At 48.2% G+C, this 20207-nt stretch overlaps 1 protein-coding gene across 1 annotated transcript in view; it reads right to left on the reverse strand.

The window, feature by feature from the left end:
• The window catches only part of LOC141191700 (uncharacterized), a 30472-nt gene extending 14673 nt beyond the window's left edge, over positions 1-15799 (reverse strand). The window contains exon 1 of the mRNA XM_073661641.1: positions 15741-15799. The gene's annotated coding sequence lies outside the window, so the exon portion shown is untranslated. The remainder of the gene's footprint in view (positions 1-15740) is intronic.
• Positions 15800-20207: the final 4408 nt, after the last annotated feature.

Below are 20207 nucleotides of genomic sequence, written 5' to 3' on the forward strand. Positions count from 1 at the left end.
GCCTGCACATGTGCCTTATTGAGCCCGGGGACTTTGCGGGCACTGCAGGATTTTAAACCTTTAAGGCGCAATGTGTTACCAATGGTTTTCTTGGTGACTGTGGTTTGAGATCATTAACAAGTTCCTCCGTGTAGTTTTAGGCTGATCTCTCACCTTCCTCATGATCAAGGATAACCCACAAGGTGAGATTTTAAATGGTGCCCCAGATTGATGTCAATTGACAGTCATTTTGTATTTCTTCCATTTTCTTACTATTGCACCAACAGTTGTCTCCTTTTCACCCAGCATCTTGCTTATGGTTTTGTAGCCCATTTCAGCTTTGTGCAGGTCTATGATCTTGTCCCTGAAATCCTTAGAAAGCTCTTTGGTCTTGCCCATGTTGTAGAGGTTAGAGTTTGACTGATTAATTGAGTCTGTGGAAAGGAGTCTTTTATACAGGTGACTATGTAAGACAGCCAGTGTCGGACTGGGGTGTCCGGGGCCCACAGGGGGAATTGATCCTCGGGGCCCACTCTACAGCTATATGCAAATACCTGTTAGCCGTTATCCCTGTTATAGAGGACTGTAAACAGCAGGCGGCTCCTGTATCTACTGTGCACCACTATAACTAGGATGTACAATTAAGGTAGTTTGTATTAAAGGGGTTGTTTGGTGAAAAGAAGATATTACCGATCCATGGGCTCCAAAGGATAAGTGATAACTTATTGATCGTTTGGGTCCGAACATTGGAAAACGCACCTATCGGAAGAATGGGGAACTTTTATCCCTGTCAGGACACTTATCCCCATTTTAAAATACAGCAGCAGGTGGGACGTCTGACTGCAGCCTCATTCATTCTCTTTGGGGCTTACAGAAAAAGACAAGAACAGCAAGTGAGGGAAAGAATGGATCAGTGGACAAGTCGCACATGAGCTCCAGTCTAAGGGGAATAAAAACTCCACATTCTACCAATTGGTGCAGGTCCCAGTATTCAGACCCCAACTAATCAATATTTTATCACTTATCCTGTAGAGAGGTGATTACTTGCTTTCCCCGGAGAACCCCTGTAAGTGCATCTTGTTCCAAATATTTAATCACTAATGGAAATAAATAATCTTCTAACTAATATCAGAAAGAACAATTGACTGCCATACCCAACAAAACCCACTATACCAACAGCAATAGTACCACATACAAGGGAGAAATACTGCCACACCATGACCAGACCACATATTACCACCACCATAGAGACCGAATAATACTACAGACAAGGGAGAAATACAGTGACACCCGTGACCAGACCACATATTACCACCACATAGTGACCGAATAATACTACATACAAGGGAGAAATACAGTGACACCCGTGACCAGACCACATATTACCACCACATAGTGACTGAATAATACCACATACAAGGGAGAAATACCACCACACCATGACCAGACCAGATATTAACAGCATATAGCATCCAAGTAATTCCCCATCATTGCTCTCCCCCCACCTCCTCCATCATTGCTCACTCCCATCTCCATCATTGCTCTCCCCCCACCTCCTTCATCATTGCTCTCTCCCACCTTCTCCATCATTTTCATATTGCCATCATCATTGCCATATATCCCCCCACCTCCTCGATCATTGCCACCCCCCCCCCACATCCTCCATCATTGCCATATCTTCCCCACCTCCTCCATCATCATTGCCATGTCATATCTCGTACAGTTATTACCAGTTTCACGCTAGCCCAATTATTATTATTCGCTGCCACCACCGACCAAATTTAAAATATAATACAGGCCTGGTCGGACGCCTGCATTCTGGTAGTGTATGGCTTCGAGAAAGGGAATGATTACAGAGCAAAAGAAACAGGACTATTAAATTTTATATTTAATCCAAAAGGGAGGCAGTGTTTAGGAAAAATGTACAAAGATTTTACACAAGGGGACAATACAATACATATGCAGTTACACAAAATAATAAGGATTAAAGAAGAAACTTACTATACGATCGCAGAGACAATTCAATATAGCTGGAGGGGAGAAACTCCAATTGAGTCTCCAGAGACCACACACGTTATTGCTGCAGTCCATTTTTCTCCCTGGAGGGGCTCACAGCTCCGGGAAAATAAGTATATTGTTCCTTGGCTTACCCTGTCACTAAAAGTATGGGCCCCATTATCATAGGACGTATGTAACTTTAGTTATTCCATCTTTTATTTTGGCTCCGAAAATCCTGCAGTTTGCAGCTGGGGAATTGTCTTAGTTAACGAGCTGCGTCCTCCTCAGCTAGATGTAAATTGTCGGAGGTCTGTGTCAGAGGAAAACACACTCGCATGCTAATTGGGGTTGTAGCACCTTTCTTTGTGCCAGCATCTGTCCAAGCCACTTCTGCTGTGGTGATAATTTGCATACAGACAGATAGTAGATCAGCTCTTCTCTCCTGACAAATAGTATAGGGGAGGGGGAGAAGAAGAGGGCTGGAGCCGGATTCTTCTTCGTAAAAAAGAAAGACGGTTCACTACGCCCCTGTATCGATTATAGAGGACTCAACCAGATTACTATCAAAAACAAATACCCCCTGCTGCTCATCTCTGAGCTGTTCGACCGCCTTAAAGGCGCGAAGATCTTCTCCAAGCTCAATCTTCGTGGGGCGTATAACTTGGTCCGGATCTGCCAAGGAGACGAGTGGAAGACGGCATTCAATACCCGGGACGGCCACTATGAATACCGTGTGATGCCCTTCGGTCTCTGTTATGCACCAGCCGTCTTCCAAGAATTTGTTAACGACATCTTCCGTGACCTCTTATATTCTTGCGTGGTGGTGTACCTGGACGACATCTTGGTCTTCTCTCCGGATCTTCCCACACACCGGAGGGACGTTCGTCAGGTCCTGCTTAGGCTCAGGCAGAATCACCTATAAGCAAAATTTGAGAAATGCCTCTTCGAGCAGACCTCTCTTCCGTTCCTGGGCTATATTATCTCTAAGACTGGTCTACGGATGGACCCCAAGAAGGTTTCTGCCGTCTTAAAGTGGCCCCGTCTGGAGGGGTTGAAGGCGATTCAGCGATTCCTGGGCTTCGCCAGCTATTACCGTCTCTTCATCCCACATTTCTCTTCCCGGACTGCTCCCATCTCTGCGCTCACCCGAAAGAGAGCAAATCCTAAGGAATGGCCGTCCGAAGCGGAGGAGGCCTTCCTCTCCTTAAAACAAGCCTTCTCTTCTGCCCCAGTGCTGCACCGTCCGGATAGCAACAAACAGTTCATTCTGGAGGTTGATGCTTCCTCTTCCGGAGGCGGAGCGGTGCTCACCCAGAAATCACCATCCGGGAGAATGGTAACCTGTGGCTTCTTCTCCAAGCTCTTCTCCTCGTCCGAGCGCAACTACTCCATAGGAGACCGAGAACTGCTGGCCATCAAATTGGCGCTGGAGGAGTGGCGTTACCTGCTTGAAGGGGCTCTGCACCCGGTGGTCATCTATACTGACTACAAAAATAGGGCATATCTACAGAATGCCCAAAGACTCAATCCGCATCAGGCCCGGTGGTCTTTGTTCTTCGCCCGCTTCAACTTTACCCTACATTACCGCCCAGCGGACAAGAACGTTAAAGCCGACGCCTTGTCCCGATCCTTCCTGTCTTCCGATCAAGAGGAGCCTATGCATATCATCGATCCTTCCAAAGTGATGAATGTGGCCCCCTTGGACCTGTCTCGTCTCCCACCCGGTAAGACGTTTGTAGCGGTTTCGGATCATAAGAAGGTTCTTCATTGGGGTCATTCATCTAAACTAGCCGGCCATGCTGGCCAGAAAAAGACTTTCCTGCTCATTACCCGGCATTACTGGTGGCCTACCCTGCGCAAGGATGTGGTAGACTTCGTCACGGCTTGTTCGTCCTGTGCCCGCAACAAGGTTCCCAGACATCTTCCAGCCGGCCGCCTCCTGCCTCTTCCCGTACCTGCTGCCCCATGGCAACACATTGCTATGGACTTTATTACTGATCTCCCTGTTTCTGCCGGTTGTACGGTCATTTGGGTGGTCACTGACCGCTTTTCTAAAATGGCCCACTTCATCCCTCTGCCTGGTCTCCCGTCTGCATTTGTGCTGGCTAAGGATTTCATCCATCACATCTTTCGTCTCCACGGCCTACCCTTCCACATTGTGTCTGATCGCGGGATCCAGTTCACTTCGCGTTTCTGGAGAGCTACGTGTAAACTGCTGGATGTCACCCTGGATTTCTCCTCTGCTTACCATCCGCAGTCCAATGGCCAAGTGGAAAGTATCAAACAGATCCTTACCAGCTTCCTCCGGCACTTCGTCAACGCTCACCATATCAATTGGGTGGAGCTCCTACTAAGGGCTGAGTTCTCCTATAACAACCATGAGAGTGAATCTTCTTCTAAGTCCCCGTTCTTTGTGGTCTACGGTCAACATCCCCGGATTCCGTTTCCCGTCTCTGCTTCAGTGGACAATCCTGCCGCGGAGTCTCTGGTCAGCGAATTTTCCACCATTTGGGAAGACACTAGGTCCGCACTTCTTCAATCCTCCGAGCGGATGAAGAAACATGCTGATAAGAGACGTCTGGATCCACCTCAGTTTCATCCGGGGGACAAGGTTTGGCTCTCCTCCAAACATGTTCACCTCAAAATACCCTCCTATAAGTTAGGTCCACGGTTCATCGGTCCATTCAAAGTCCTCAAGCAAATCAACCCAGTAGCCTACAAGTTAAAACTCCCGGCCACCTTACGGATTCCCAACTCCTTCCACGTATCTCTCCTCAAACCAGTTGTGCTTAATTCTTTTTCCGACAATCCAGGTACCTCCCCAGCTTCGGTCTCTGCTGAGGACGTCTATGAGGTAGAGAACATTCTGGCCACCAAGAGGGTAAGAGGAAAAACCTTTTTTTTCTGGTGGATTGGAAGGGGTTTGGCCCAGAAGAGAGAACTTGGGAACACAGGGAGAACATCCATGCCCCACTTCTTCTTAAAAAAATTCTTTCTGGCCTAAAAAAGAGGGGGCGTAAGGGGGGGGGTACTGTATTATCGGCATCTCTGCCCCCTGACAGGCAGAGACACCGTCCCTCTTACCGCTGCGCTCCCGGCTCGGTGTCTTCCGGCTCTCCTGCTGCTGCTGTCGGCGCACGCAGCTTCCCGGACACTGTGCTTAGGGCGCGCGCACCCTCCCTCTTAAAGGGGCCGCGCACGCTGTCCTAAGGAGTCCCCGGCCAGTGGCCGGAGGACCTCTCATATAAAAGGCACCTCCTCCAAAATGGAGGTGTCCGTGCAATGTTGTAGCTTTGTGTCCTAAACTCTGCTTCAGCCCTCAGGTCCCGCTGCTAGTCCAGTCCGCCAGCTTGTCTACAAGTCCAGTCCGCCAGCTTGACTACCAGTCCAGTCTGCCAGCCTGACAACCAGTCCTGTCCGCCAGCCTGACTACCAGTCTCCGCCTGCCAGCCTGACTACCAGTCTCCGCCTGCCAGCCTGACTACCAGTCTCCGCCTGCCAGCCTGACTACCAGTCTCCGCCTGCCAAGTGTACTCTCCAGCCCGACGGTCTGCCTACGATCCAAACCCGCCGGTCTGTCTATGGGCCTGGCTTGCCTGCCTACCCGGAGAATGTACCAGTTACCTGCCGTGCCTATCTGTCTGCCTACCTGGAGGCGCCTACCAGTCACCTGCCGTGCCTATCAGTCTGTCTACCTGGAGGCTCCTGTCAGTTACCTGCCTTGCCTACCCGGAGGCTCCTGCCAGTTACCCGTGGGAGTCACCTGCTCTCATTCAAGGACAGGCCCAGAGTAGCACCTGGTCCCTCTGCTCGGTCCTTCCCTGGTTCACGGAGTCGATTGAGCCGCCATGCGACCTTGGTCAGTCCAAGTTGATACCTAGTTACGCCCCTCTGGTCCCTCATTGCAACGCAGCACAGAGGTTCCACCACCTGGATCCGTAACAGCATAGCTACCACAGCATCTTGCAGAGGCATGCTATTTCATCCGGTTTGCGTTTAGTTGGACCATCATTTATTTTTCAACAGGACAATGACCCCGAACACACCTCCAGGCTGTGTAAGGGCTATTTGACCAAGAGGGAGAGTGATGGGGTGCTACGCCAGATGACCTGGCCTCCACAGTCACCAGACCTGAACCCAATCGAGATGGTTTGGGGTGAGCTGGACCGCAGTGAAGGCAAAAGGGCCAACAAATGCTAAGCATCTCTGGGAACTCCTTCAAGATTGTTAGAAGACCATTTCCGGTGACTACCTCTTGAAGCTCATCAAGAGAATGGCAAGAGTGTGCAAAGCAGTCATCAAAGCAAAAGGTGGCTACTTTGAAGAACCTAGAATATAAGACATATTTTCAGTTGTTTCACACTTTTTTGTTAAGTATATAATTCCACATGTGTTAATTCATAGTTTTGATGCCTTCAGTGTGAATGTACAATTTTCATAGTCATGAAAATACAGAAAAACTTTTAAATGAGGTGTGTCCAAACTTTTGGTCTGTACTGTATATTTATTATATACCGTATTTTTCGGACTATAAGACGCACTCACGCTCGGATGCTCACGCTCACGCTCTGATGCTCACGCTCGCGCTCGGACGCTCCCGCTCGGACGCTCACACACTCGCGCTCGGACGCTCACGCTCTGACGCTCACGCTCGGACGTTCACGCTCGGATGCTCACGCTCTGACGCTCACGCTCTGACGCTCACGCTCTGACGCTCGGAAGCTCACGCTCGGACGTTCACGCTCGGACACTCACGCTCACGCTCGGACGCTCACACACTCGCGCTCGGACGCTCACGCTCTGACGCTCACACGTTCACGCTCGGACGCTCACGCTCTGACGCTCACGCTCTGACGTTCACGCTCGGATGCTCACGCTCTGACGCTCACGCTCGGACGTTCACGCTCGGACGCTCATGCTCACGCTCTGACGCTCACGCTCGGACGCTCACGCTCTGATGCTCACGCTCGGACGCTCCCGCTCGGACGCTCACGCTTGGACGCTCACACTCTGACGCTCATGCTCAGGCTCTGACGCTCACACACTCGAGCTCGGACGCTCACGCTCTGACGTTCACGCTCGGATGCTCACACTCTGACGCTCACGCTTGGACGCTCACGCTCGGACGCTCACACTCGGACGCTCACACGTTCACGCTCTGACGCTCACGCTCTGACGCTTACGCTCGGACGCTCACGCTCTGACGCTCACGCTCGGACGTTCACGCTCGGATGCTCACGCTCTGACGCTCACGCTCTGACGCTCACGCTCTGACGCTCGGAAGCTCACGCTCGGACGTTCACGCTCGGACACTCACGCTCACGCTCGGACGCTCACACACTCGCGCTCGGACGCTCACGCTCTGACGCTCACACGTTCACGCTCGGACGCTCACGCTCTGACGCTCACGCTCTGACGTTCACGCTCGGATGCTCACGCTCTGACGCTCACGCTCGGACGTTCACGCTCGGACGCTCATGCTCACGCTCTGACGCTCACGCTCGGACGCTCACGCTCTGATGCTCACGCTCGGACGCTCCCGCTCGGACGCTCACGCTTGGACGCTCACACTCTGACGCTCATGCTCAGGCTCTGACGCTCACACACTCGAGCTCGGACGCTCACGCTCTGACGTTCACGCTCGGATGCTCACACTCTGACGCTCACGCTTGGACGCTCACGCTCGGACGCTCACACGTTCACGCTCTGACGCTCACGCTCTGACGCTTACGCTCGGACGTTCACGCTCGGACGCTCACGCTCTGACGCTCACCCTCGGACGCTCACCCTCGGATGCTCACCCTCGGACGCTCACCCTAACACGCTCACGCTCACACGCTCCTATGCTCACCCTCACACGCTCCCACGCTCACCCTCACACGCTCCCACGCTCACCCTCATACTCTCACCCTCACACGCTCAAAAGCTCCCATGCTCACCCGTTCACCCTGTGCTAGCCGGTCATCTCCCGGCTGCTCGCAGCAGAAGTTCCCCGACCAACGGCCTCGCTCCCCGGTCCTCCAAAATTCATAAGGGGCCCCGGGGGATACATTGGGGGGTTAATTTAAAGTAGTGCACAACCCATTTAAACACTGCTTCGCTGATTAGTCGCGCCCGGTCCGCCGCATACATATTCTAGAATACCCGATGCGTTAGAATCGGGCCACCATCTAGTCATCAATAAACACTAGTGACCCAGTGCCACAGGCAAGCCATCACACTGCCTCCGCCGTGTTTTACAGATGATGTGGTATGCTTTGGATCATGAGCTGTACCACGCCTTCGCCATACTTTTCTCTTTCCATCATTCTGGTAGAGGTTGATCTTGGTTTCATCTGTCCAAAGAATGTTCTTCCAGAACTGTGCTGGCTTTTTTAGATGTTTTTTAGCAAAGTCCAGTCTAGCCTTTTTATTATTGATGCTTATGAGTGGTTTGCACTGTGCAGTGAACCCTCTGTATTTACTTTCATGCAGTCTTCTCTTTATGGTAGATTTGGATATTGATACGCCTACCTCCTGGAGAGTGTTGTTCACTTGGTTGGCTGTTGTGAAGGGGTTTCTCTTCACCATGGAGATTATTCTGCGATCATCCACCACTGTTGTCTTCCGTGGGCGCCCAGGTCTTTTTGCATTGATGAGTTCACCAGTGCTTTCTTTCTTTCTCAGGATGTACCATACTGTAGATTTTGCCACTCCTAATATTGTAGCAATTTCTCGGATGGTTTTTTTCTGTTTTTGCAGCTTAAGGATGGCTTGTTTCACCTGCATGGAGAGCTCCTTTGACCGCATGTTTACTTCACAACAAAACCTTCCAAATGCAAGCACCACACCTCAAATCAACTCCAGGCCTTTTATCTGCTTAATTGAGAATGACATAACGAAGGGATAGCCCACACCTGTCCATGAAATAGCCTTGGAGTCAATTGTCCAATTACTTTTGGTCCCTTTAAAAACAGGATGTTAAGGAGCTGAAACTCCTAAACCCTTCATCCAATTTTAATGTGGATACCCTCAAATGAAAGCTGAAAGTCTGAACTTCAACTGCATCTGAATTGTTTTGTTGAAAATTCATTGTGGTAATGTCTAGAACCAAAATTAGAAAAATGTTGTCTCTGTCCAAATATATATGGACCTAACTGTACATTAGCTAGCAGGCACAACAATTTATGAATGCTTCTTCTGCATTATGCAGAGTCAAGAACTTTTCGGTTACATGTAGCAGTACATAACTTTTGTTACAAGCTAAAACAGTCCAGCAAACTACTATGGAAAGGCCCATCATCCCCTGTGGGGACCATATGGGTCAAGATGTGTCTCTACAGCTATTCAGAGCTACTCTCAGCTCCCAGTTGATGTGTGAGGACCTCACTGACTGAGGTGCATCGGTACGACTCCTCACTAGTGCTCTCAAAGTCCATTAGATGAGGGCCACACACTCCTTGCTGTGGCACTGCATCTTCACTTCTTCATAGGAGAACGTGTGTCCCCATTAGGCGACACTGTAGCTTTCTCTCTAGTATAGACAATTGTTTTCTTAAATCCTGTTTGTCTAAGATAAGGAATCCTTCCTTAAAGGGGTTGTCCACAACTTTTACATTGATGCCCTATAAAAAGGATAGGGCATCAATGTATGATCGGTTGGGGTCCTGCAAGCGGCACCTCCACCGATCAGCTGTTATCGGTGCCAGCAGCGGTGGTCGCCGGCTGGAATTCCTTACCTGCGGTACTTGGCCGTCAAGTTGTAGTGGCCGCCGCGGTGTACTACACATCCGCCTCCAATTCAATTGAATGGGAAGCGGGTGTCTAATACCCCGCGGAGGCCACTACAGATGGACGTCCAAGCACGGCAGAACGTATTATGACTCCTAATGACTCCCTCCTGGCACACTACACTATATCAATTCAAGTCTGCAACCATATATACCAAAGGTCTGTATTTCTGACTTACTTATCCCTATCTCACTCATCACTAGGAAATTGTTCTCCTATGCGCCCATGTAGCTCAGTATGAGGGCTCCCACACACCCACACTGTATGATGGCCCCCACAGCCCTTCACTTAATATGATGCCCCCACAATTCCTGACATTTAAAAAAAAAAACACAAACTACTCAACCAACTGTAGTAGGGAGCTTATAGTACTGAGGCTCCGTACTGCAGGTGTGATGTAGTGACGCCATTGTGCCTGCAGTGCATGGAGTCTCAGACTCACAGTCGAAGGCTGAATGGTGGATCGGGGAGCTTTCGACTCCCTGATTCACTATTCTATTCAATGCCATCGCCATCAATTCAAGGGCACCATAGCAGTCACGTGGGTTGCCACTATGGATGATTCGCCCCTGCCTATCCAACTATTGAGAGGTAAATATCTCATTGGTCCTGGGTTCATTAGAATCTGCCCCAAGAATGGGGCTAAGTGAGTATTTATTCATTAGCCGTGGGGTAGTCGGTAGGGAGGATGGTACCATATTGTGTGTGGGCAGTGGCCAATACTGTGGGAAACCCCCCCTAAAATAAAATCTTAAATCTTTATTAAATATATGCATTAAAAACTGGACTGACAATATATTATATAACTAGCAAAATTACAAGCTGAATGGTTTGTTGTGGATGTATATAAAGAGATGTAAACAATGATGCTGCTGAATAACTGATAGTCACTACCTTACCTTATCCCGCACCTAAACAAAGCGGATACTGCCTAGCCACGGAGGTTTACATCCTAAGGAACGACAATGGCGCCCCCGCTCCGCGGTGAGTGTCTCTCACAAGCCCTTGTTTGCTCTTATATATAGAAATATATATAAAAAAATACACTGATACATTAAATAGGAACAGATATGTATCAAGGTATAAAGGAAAGGGTATGGTACTCATATATGTATATACACACAGACACACACATACAGTAGGGAAAATATGTATTTGATACACTGCCGATTTTGAAAATTTTCCCACCTACAAAGAATGGTGAGGTCTGTAATTTTTATTGCATGTTCACTTCAACTGTGAGAGGCAGTATCTGGAAAAAAATCCAGACAATCACATTGTATGATTTGTACATAATTAATTTGCATTTTATTGCATGAAATAAGTATTTGATACAATAGAAAAACAGAACTTAATATTTGGTACAGAAAACTTTGTTTGCAATTACAGAGGTCAGACGTTTCCTGTAGTTCTTGACCAGGTTTGCACACACTGCAGCAGGGATTTTGGCCCCCTCCTCCATACAGATATTCTCCAGATCTTTCAGGTTTCGGGGCTGTCGCTGGGTAACATTGAGTTTCAGCTTCCTCCAAAGATTTTCTATTGGGTTCAGGTCCGGAGACTGTCTAGGTCACTCCAGGACCTTGAAATGCTTCTTACGGAGCCAGTCCTTAGTTACCCTGGCTGTGTGTTTAGGGTCATTGTCATGCTGGAAGACCCAACCATGACCAATCTTCAATATTCTTACTGAGGAAGCTCAAGACTGGGTTAATGACGGCAGTTACTTTATAGGAACCAATAAAACTAGGTCCCAGCTTCCAGGAAGAGACTTTCAACTTAATATTCCTGGTAGACAACCACACAAAGTCATTCACATTCAGGTTCGGACCTGGCAAGCGTTTTCTGTCAGCCATGAGTTTATACCGGTCTCCCATGATCTTTAAACTACTCAGCACCCCCCTGCCACACAAAGGAGAGCGACAAAGCAAAACGTTCCTCCTCAGGAACTCCCGAAGCTCCTCCCCCACTAAAGGTGCCAAACTGTGGATGGTAACCGTATGCACCATAGAACAGTGACCTGCCAGTGGATACTTGAAGATGATTATTAATTGCAAATTCTGCCAGCGGTAAGTAGGATGCCCAATCCTCCTGATTTTTGGAGACGAAACACCTGAGGTAGGTCTCCAAACTCTGATTGACGCGCTTGGTCTTAGGGTGGAAGGCAGAGGAAAAAAAGAGCTGCACCCCAAGTTGAGAACAGAATGCTTTCCAGAATTTGGAAACTGGGTCCCCCGATCTCATACCACATCGGAGGGAACCCAGTGAAGCTTCACAATCTCATTTATAAACACCCGACCAAGTGTCTTAGCATTTGGAAGTGCAGGTAATGCGACGAAGTGAACCATTTTACTAGACCTATTTACAACCACCAAGACCACTGTTTTACCTGCAGAAACCGGGAGGTCAGTAATAAAATCCATGGACAAGTGTGCCCATGGCCTACTAGGGATAGGTAGTGGAAGAAGTGTACCAGATTGCAAAACAAGAGGAGGGGGATATACATACCACAATTTTTCGGAAACCAATAGCTACAAATTCCCTTCTTCGGTGGGAGAACACCATCCTCCCCCCCTCTGACGAAGGGAATACCAAAATGCCAATACATCAGGCTGAGAAGGAATTGTTCGACTCATGGTGAATTTATACAGCAGGCTAAGGAAATGAGAGAGAGGTTTAAACGAAGGGGATACCCTGATTGGGTTTTGAGAAGGGCGTACCAGTTTGCTTTAAAACAAAATAGAGAAAATCTGCTCTCTCCAAGAACAAAAGACAATAATGAAAAAGGAAAAGAACTTATTAGGTTGATTGCGACATACGATAATGGTGCCCAACAAGCAAGGGTCATTATAGAAAAATATTGGGGAATTCTAGCCATGGACGAGGATTTGAAAAAAGTTGTTGGTACAAAACCACAAATCACGTTTCATAGAAACAAAACGATTGGAGACAGGGTTGTCAAAAGTCATTTTGTGCAATCTAAAAAGGACAAGTCTTGGTTATCAGGGAGACCGAATGGCTGCTACAAATGAAGCGGATGTGTGGCCTGTCCGAATGTTAAGACCACAAAAACCTTTATGAGTAACGTTACAGGACTGTCCTTTGATATTAGAAGTTTTATTAATTGCAGAACAAAATTTGTGATATATAAAGCAACATGTGTTTGCAAAAAGGAGTAAATAGGGAACACCATACGAGAAATGAGAAGAAGAATAGGAGAGCATCTAAGTGATATTGCAAACAATAATGACACGCCCATTGCTAAACATGTAAATTTAGTGCACGGGGGGTGATCCGAAAGTAATATCATTGACGGGAATTGGTTGCATGAAAATGAATAGTGGAAGGGGGGGGCATGGACAGAATCCTACAGCAAAAAGAAGCAAGATGGATTTTCCGGTTGAACACCATGACCCCTAAGTGGCTCAATGAGCAACTTGGCTATAGTTGTTTTATCTGAAAGGAGTATCTCCTGATCCCCACCTTACAAAATCCTCCCCCTCCCTTCCCCGTTTGATCATGCTTACGTGGTGCGTCCCATTACATGAGCCTGTCAAAATCAGATTTTTGAGCCTTTAAAATCTTGAGTGCCTTCAAAAGAAGGTGATCTTTATATCCTTAAGGATTATATACCCTTAGGAAGAAGGGAAATTTATGGATAGATATATAATATAGGACATTGTGGGCATCAGGTTGCTTAAAGAGTGCCTTCAGAATGAAATATGTATATTTAAATTATGTCCGCCTGATGAAGTTTGTATTTAAAGCTGCCAGCCTACCCCAAGTAGGAAGGAGCATCATGTGCGATTTGGATTGATGGTCACTATGGCAGTGGTAATCATTCAGAAATAATACGGTATATATGGGGACATGTGACCATATGTGGTCGGCCGTGTGACTGAGGCGTTTTGGGTGCCACGTGACCGGAAGCGTTGTGGAGTCCACAGCCACATGTTGTAATGGCGGGCCGGAGGGGTGAGAAGTACGGAAGGCCCGAGTCGCCAGTCATACGGGTGAGAACAACACGGTACACTCAGAGACGTGGGCTGCCACCACACTACAGCAGGATAGCCAAGAAAGAGTGAAATCAGCACGCTAGGCCTACAAACTCCCCCTGACCAGCGGGATTTCCCAGTTGCTCTCAGACTGACCAGGCCTCCATTGTTAACCTGTATTCCGGACGGGTCCCTTAATACCACCAACAGTAAAGACCCTGAATTGCATGACAGTCTCCGTGTGGTTACTGCTGCTCCTGCGCACCATCACCACCAACATCCCCATTTACTGCCCTGAGGCTATACTCTTCCCGTGGGGAGTTATACTACGCTCAACTGCACCCACAACACCAGCCTCAGCGGTCTGCCCTGCAGTGGCGGTTCACTCTGACCGCAATTCACGGGTGGCGTAGTCGGACATTCGGTATATAGACTGGCCATTTGGTTTGACCGCCCTGGGCACGGAACGGGTCGCCGCCACGGAGACTACAACGTCAGTAGCACTCTGCACGACTGTAATGAACACTCACTATTGTGAGCCTCATTGAATTTTTTTGTTTTACTCACTTTGACACTTTATTGGCACAGAGTCACCTTCTCTCTTTGCATTATTTGTGCCTTCCCCAAAATGCTAAACATACTCCCCAGATGAATTCTCCGTAAGGAGAAAGAAACGCGTCGGGAGGGTTTTTGTGGAATATGTTAGAAGGTACACTTGGGTACTGCCCGTGTCGGGGCGGGAGCTAAACCCAGGGTCATGACAGGGTAGCATCAGAAATTCCCGGATGGTGCCTAGATGCAAAATGGGTGAGAACCACACATTTTCTTTCTATATTGCACAATAGCACTTTAGATTATGATTAATGTTATTTAACAGTCAGGACTGGATATATTCATCCGGAGACCGTATCCTGTAAATATCTGTAATGAGTCTTTTTGTGTCCTTAGGTTAATAGGGGTTATGTTGATTCAGTAATGGATATATAGGATATAAAGTTTTATAAGTATAAGTGGAGGTTATGTTATAAGAGAATCCTCTCTGCTGTGAGTTGTCCTTTTGTTTAGGAATTGAAGGACAGGTCCTAATAAAATGTCCCTTTTTCCCAGAAAAAAATACGGCTTTTTTCTTGCGAATCTCCGGGAAAATGTATGATGTAAAGGCACCCCCTAACTGCATGGGTTCTGCTACCTCCCCCAGTACTGGTTCACCTCCAGACCGCTCCCCCGGCAGAGGTCTGTCACATCTGACACACCCGTGACACCATTCCAGCCTTGTGCAGGTTTACAATTTTGTCCCTGGTGTCCTTACACAGCTCTTTGGACTTGCCCATGGTGGAGAGGTTAGAATGTGATTGATTGAGTGTGTGGACAGGTGTCTTTTATACATCTAACAAGGTGCAATTAATACAGGTAATGAGTGCAGAGTAGGAGGCTTCATAAAGAAAGACTAACAGGACTGTGAGAGCCAGAATTCTCACGGGTTGGTCAGTGATCAAATACTTATTTCATTCAATAAAATGTCACTTAATTGACGCTGAGAAGGCGTCTGACCCAGTCAATTGGTCGTTCGTCTTCTCGCTGTTAAATAGGTTTGGGTTTGGGGGTCCTATTATTCACTCCATTAGAGCCCTTTATTCAAGACCCTCGGTGAAGGCGTCTGTTAATGGCACCATGTCTGATGAACAGCCTGTTTGTTAGGCAATCCCTGCATGTGTCACAGCAGCCCAACCGCCATGACACATGCAGCCGCGGCGGCACCAACATAGATGCCGAGCACCAGAGCGCGCTCACCGAAGGGTTAACAATCCACGCGCCCTCATCACTAATGAGAACAAGACGTCTCCTCCCTTCCTGTCTCCATAGTTGGGTCGTATGTATCTATTACAGGAAACAGAACAGAAACCTTATGATTCTTATAAAGGGGCAACACAAGACCCCCAGAGAGCCTCCGTGCTGAAGGGGTTAATGCCCCCTGCGCCCAGTAATGGGGTCTCCACATACCTCCACCTGCAGAGCCGCCACCACATATATGGCTGTTGTGTGCGCACAGGAGCTGTGATGAGGTCACAGGAGGGGAGGAGTCAGGGGTCACATGATCAGGGGCCTCAGTGGATGCAGGACTCTGCTGTGCTGGTTGTCATGGTGCTGGATGAGCTGAAGTTTATGTGTGGGGTCAGGAGGGGTTTACAGTGTGGATGTAGCAGAGCCGCGTGTGTACGAGGCGTACGGAGCAGAGCCGCGCGTGTACGGAGCGGAGCCGCGTGTGTACGAGGTGTTCGGAGCGGAGCCACTTGTGTATGAGGTGTACGGAGCGAAGCCGCGCGTGTACGAGGTGTACGGAGCAGAGCCGCGTGTGTACGAGGTGTACGGAGCGGAGCCACGCGTGTACGAGGTGTACGGAGCGGAGCCGCGCGTGTACGAGGTGTACGGAGCGGAGCCGCGCGTGTACGAGGTGTACGGAGCGGAGCCGCGCGTGTACAAGGTGTACGGAGCAGAGCCGCGCGTGTACGAGGCTTACGGAACGGAGCCGCGCGTGTACGAGGCGTACGGAGCGGAGCCGCGCGTGTACGAGGCGTACGGAGCGGAGCCGCGCGTGTACGAGGCGTACGGAGCGGAGCCGCGCGTGTACGAGGTGTACGGAGCGGAGCCGCGCGTGTACGAGGTGTACGGAGCGGAGCCGTGTGTACGAAGTGTACGGAGCGGAGCCGTGCGTGTACGAGGTGTACAGAGCGGAGTTGTGTGTTTACGAGGCGTACGGAGCGGAGCCGCGCGTGTACGAGGTGTACGGAGCAGAGCCGCGCGTGTACGAGGTGTACGGAGCAGAGCCGTGTGTACGAAGTGTACGGAGCGGAGCCGTGCGTGTACGAGGTGTACAGAGCGGAGTTGTGTGTTTACGAGGTGTGCGGAGCGGAGCCGTGCGTGTACGAGGTGTACGGAGCGGAGCCGTGTGTTCGAGGTGTACGGAGCGGAGCTGTGCGTGTACGAGGTGTATAGAGCGGAGTTGTGTGTTTACGAGGTGTACGGAGCGGAGCCGCGCGTGTACGAGGTGTACGGAGCGGAGCCGCGCGTGTACGAGGTGTACGGAGCAGAGCCGTGTGTACGAAGTGTACGGAGCGGAGCCGTGCGTGTACGAGGTGTACAGAGCGGAGTTGTGTGTTTACGAGGTGTGCGGAGCGGAGCCGTGCGTGTACGAGGTGTGCGGAGCGGAGCCGTGCGTGTACGAGGTGTACGGAGCGGAGCCGTGTGTACGAGGTGTACGGAGCGGAGCTGTGCGTGTACGAGGTGTATAGAGCGGAGTTGTGTGTTTACGAGGTGTACGGAGCAGAGCCGTGCGTGTACGAGGTGTACGGAGCGGAGCCGTGTGTACGAGGTGGCCATGGAGTGGAGTAAACGAATACAGTATAAAAGACCACATAACATGTTCCAGTAAAGCTGTAGTGTATAGCCTCAAATGTCCATGCAACAAGTTATACACAGGACAAACTATTCGCCAGATGAGCACGAGGATAGGCGAACATTTAAGGAATATTAAGAATAAATTTGATGGCCATCCGCTATATTGAAAAATATGGAGACTCCACCGAGAATATCCAAGTTATGGGTATTCAAGTGGTACAGAAATACTGGCGAAAGGGCGACTTCATTAAACAGATGTCCAGAGTAGAAAGCCACTTGATATTTACACTGGACAATGAGACCAAAGGGCCTCAATAGTGAAATCAAACTATTTGCCTGCAACTAAATCTAACAAGGAAAGGGGATTATCATGCGACTGATTGATACATAACATTTGTATCCAACTTACCAGCACGGATATAAAAAGTCCACAAACCCTGAAGGCCCATCCCTGACGAAGGAAACCACTAGATTTACGAAACGAGTAGAAACTGGTCCTCTGTGGCCTCCGTATGGATCCTAACCACGTGTCCACGTGTCTCGCAGGTTCTGAAGCGTCGAGCGCGCCAACCTCCAGAGGCGACCCTCCCACTTAGTCACCGGCCGGGATTAAGTGTATCCAGTGTGCCGCCCACCGTGCCTACTCCTAACCTCTGAAGAGATCCATCGCCCTCCACCTATCAGCGGTATAATAAAGGTCCTACCATCAAACTGTCCACCAATGCTGGCATCTACGGGACACAAGCACCCAGCTGCGCTGCCATCGCAGAACTCCTGGTCTTCACATACTTCCTCTTCTAGATGGTTCAACCACATTGGCAAGCCTTTTACTAGCTATCACATACAGTACAGACCAAAAGTTTGGACACACCTTCTCATTTAAAGATTTTTCTGTATTTTCATGACTATGAAAATTGTACATTCACACTGAAGGCATCAAAACTATGAATTAACACATGTGGAATTATATACTTAACAAAAAAGTGTGAAACAGCTGAAAATATGTCATATTCTAGGTTCTTCAAAGTAGCCACCTTCGGCTTTGATGACTGCTTTGCACACTCTTGGCATTCTCTTGATGAGCTTCAAGAGGTAGTCACCGGAATGATCTTCCAACAATCTTGAAGGAGTTCCCAGAGATGCTTAGCACTTGTTGGCCCTTTTGCCTTCACTCTGCGGTCCAGCTCACCCCAAACCATCTCGATTGGGTTCAGGTCTGGTGACTGTGGAGGCCCAGTCAACAACACCCATACTAATTCTCTACCTCATCTCTAATCTATCTTCTTTGGATTCCCCCACCGGAGCCTCCTGCCTACTTATACATTGTTGCAGACAAAGCCTCGCAGAAGTGAACAAGAAGCACCTACATGATCTCTTTATTTAACGGATTTTAATTCTCTACCTTCGTTTAAATAAACCATATATTTTTAATATCCACTTGGCATCTTAGTCCATTTTCTATTTTATCTTACTCCTGTACTCACTCGATCCAGCGCAGAGATATATATCTTCTACTTATAATTAATTACCCTTCCCAGCTTGTGGGAACATATTCCGCAGCACTTTACAATTTTAGGGCTAAGGGTATTATTCGGCCATCCACCTCCATCTACCTCTCCAGTCACAGTGGGGGGGGGGTTGTTAAAAAATATATATATATGAAGAGTTATGTCCGTACTTGGATTTTAGAGAGATTAATAAAATCACGGTTCACAATACCTGTCCTTTAACCTGAGATGTTTAAACAATTATCTGGAGATAAATGATTTTCCAAACTTGACTTGAAAGGGGCATATAACCTTATACACGTACGTCAGGGTGATGAAGGGAAGACAGCGTTCAATTCGCCTGAGGGTCATTTTGAAATTTTGATGATGCCATTTGGGTTAACCAATGCTCCAGCAGTCTTTAAAAAAATTTCATAAATTACATTTTTCAATCTGCTTTTTTTAGTAGAGGTAGACGCCTCTGCTTTTGGGATGAGAGCTGTTCTTTCATAGAAAAAAAAGTGGGTATCTACATCCTTGATGTAGAGTCTTTGAGGAATGGAGACATTGGTTGGAGGGGGCAAGATATAAGGTCCTTACCGATCATAAGAACCTGTTGTATATTGATGCTACTAAGTGCTTAAACACCAGATAGGCTTGGTGGACCCTGTATTTTTTGCCAGTTTGGTTTTGTCGCCGACGGAAGGGTTACCTATGAACAAACTTTAGGTATCGCTCTCTTTATGCGTACATTTTATTAATAAAGTACATGATTCCGTTTTAGCTGGACATGCGGGTTCGTTTGCCATTCGGAGATCTCCATCTAGGTCCTTTTGTTGGCAGAATGCTCTTAAGGATATTAAAGAGTATGTCTGTAAGGGCTCATACTCACTTGGGATAAAAATGGACGGGAGCAATCCGATAAAAAAATCGGATAGCACTCGTACCAATGTTAATCTATGAGGTACATCTCATATGCAATTTTTTTCTCAGCTAAAATAGGACTGAGAAAAAAAAACGGCAGCATGCTGCGATTTGCTGCGTATATCAGAAGAGACTCGCCAATGCAAGTCAATGGGTCCTAGAAAAAAAACGGACGGCATACCGACCATGCGAGTGCCATCCGATTTTCACGCACCCTTCTCTTTAAAAAAGCCGTTAATTCATCCGCCCCGTACAGTTGCAATACATCGATACCCGACAATTTAGAATAGAAAGAATACAACAACACACATAGAATAGATACACACATGGTCAAAATTGTTGGTACCCCTCGTTTAATGAAAGAAAAAACCACAATAGTCACAGAAATAACTTGAATCTGACAAAAGTAATAATAAATTAAAAATCTATGAAAATGAATAAATGAAAGTCAGACATTGCTTTTCTGCTTCAACAGAATTAAAAAAAAATAAACTCATGAAATCGGCCCGGACAGAAATGATGGTTCTCTTCTTAACTTAATATTGTGTTGAACCTTTTGAGGCAATCACTGCAATCAAACGATTGCTGTAACTGTCAATGAGACTTCTGCGCCTCTCGACAGTTATTTTGGCCCACTCCTCATGAGCAAACTGCTCCAGTT

This window comes from Phyllobates terribilis, unplaced genomic scaffold (genome assembly GCF_046119375.1).
Source record: "Phyllobates terribilis strain yellow unplaced genomic scaffold, ASM4611937v1 Scaffold_51__1_contigs__length_9155689, whole genome shotgun sequence".
Classification (NCBI taxonomy): Eukaryota; Metazoa; Chordata; class Amphibia; order Anura; family Dendrobatidae; genus Phyllobates; species Phyllobates terribilis.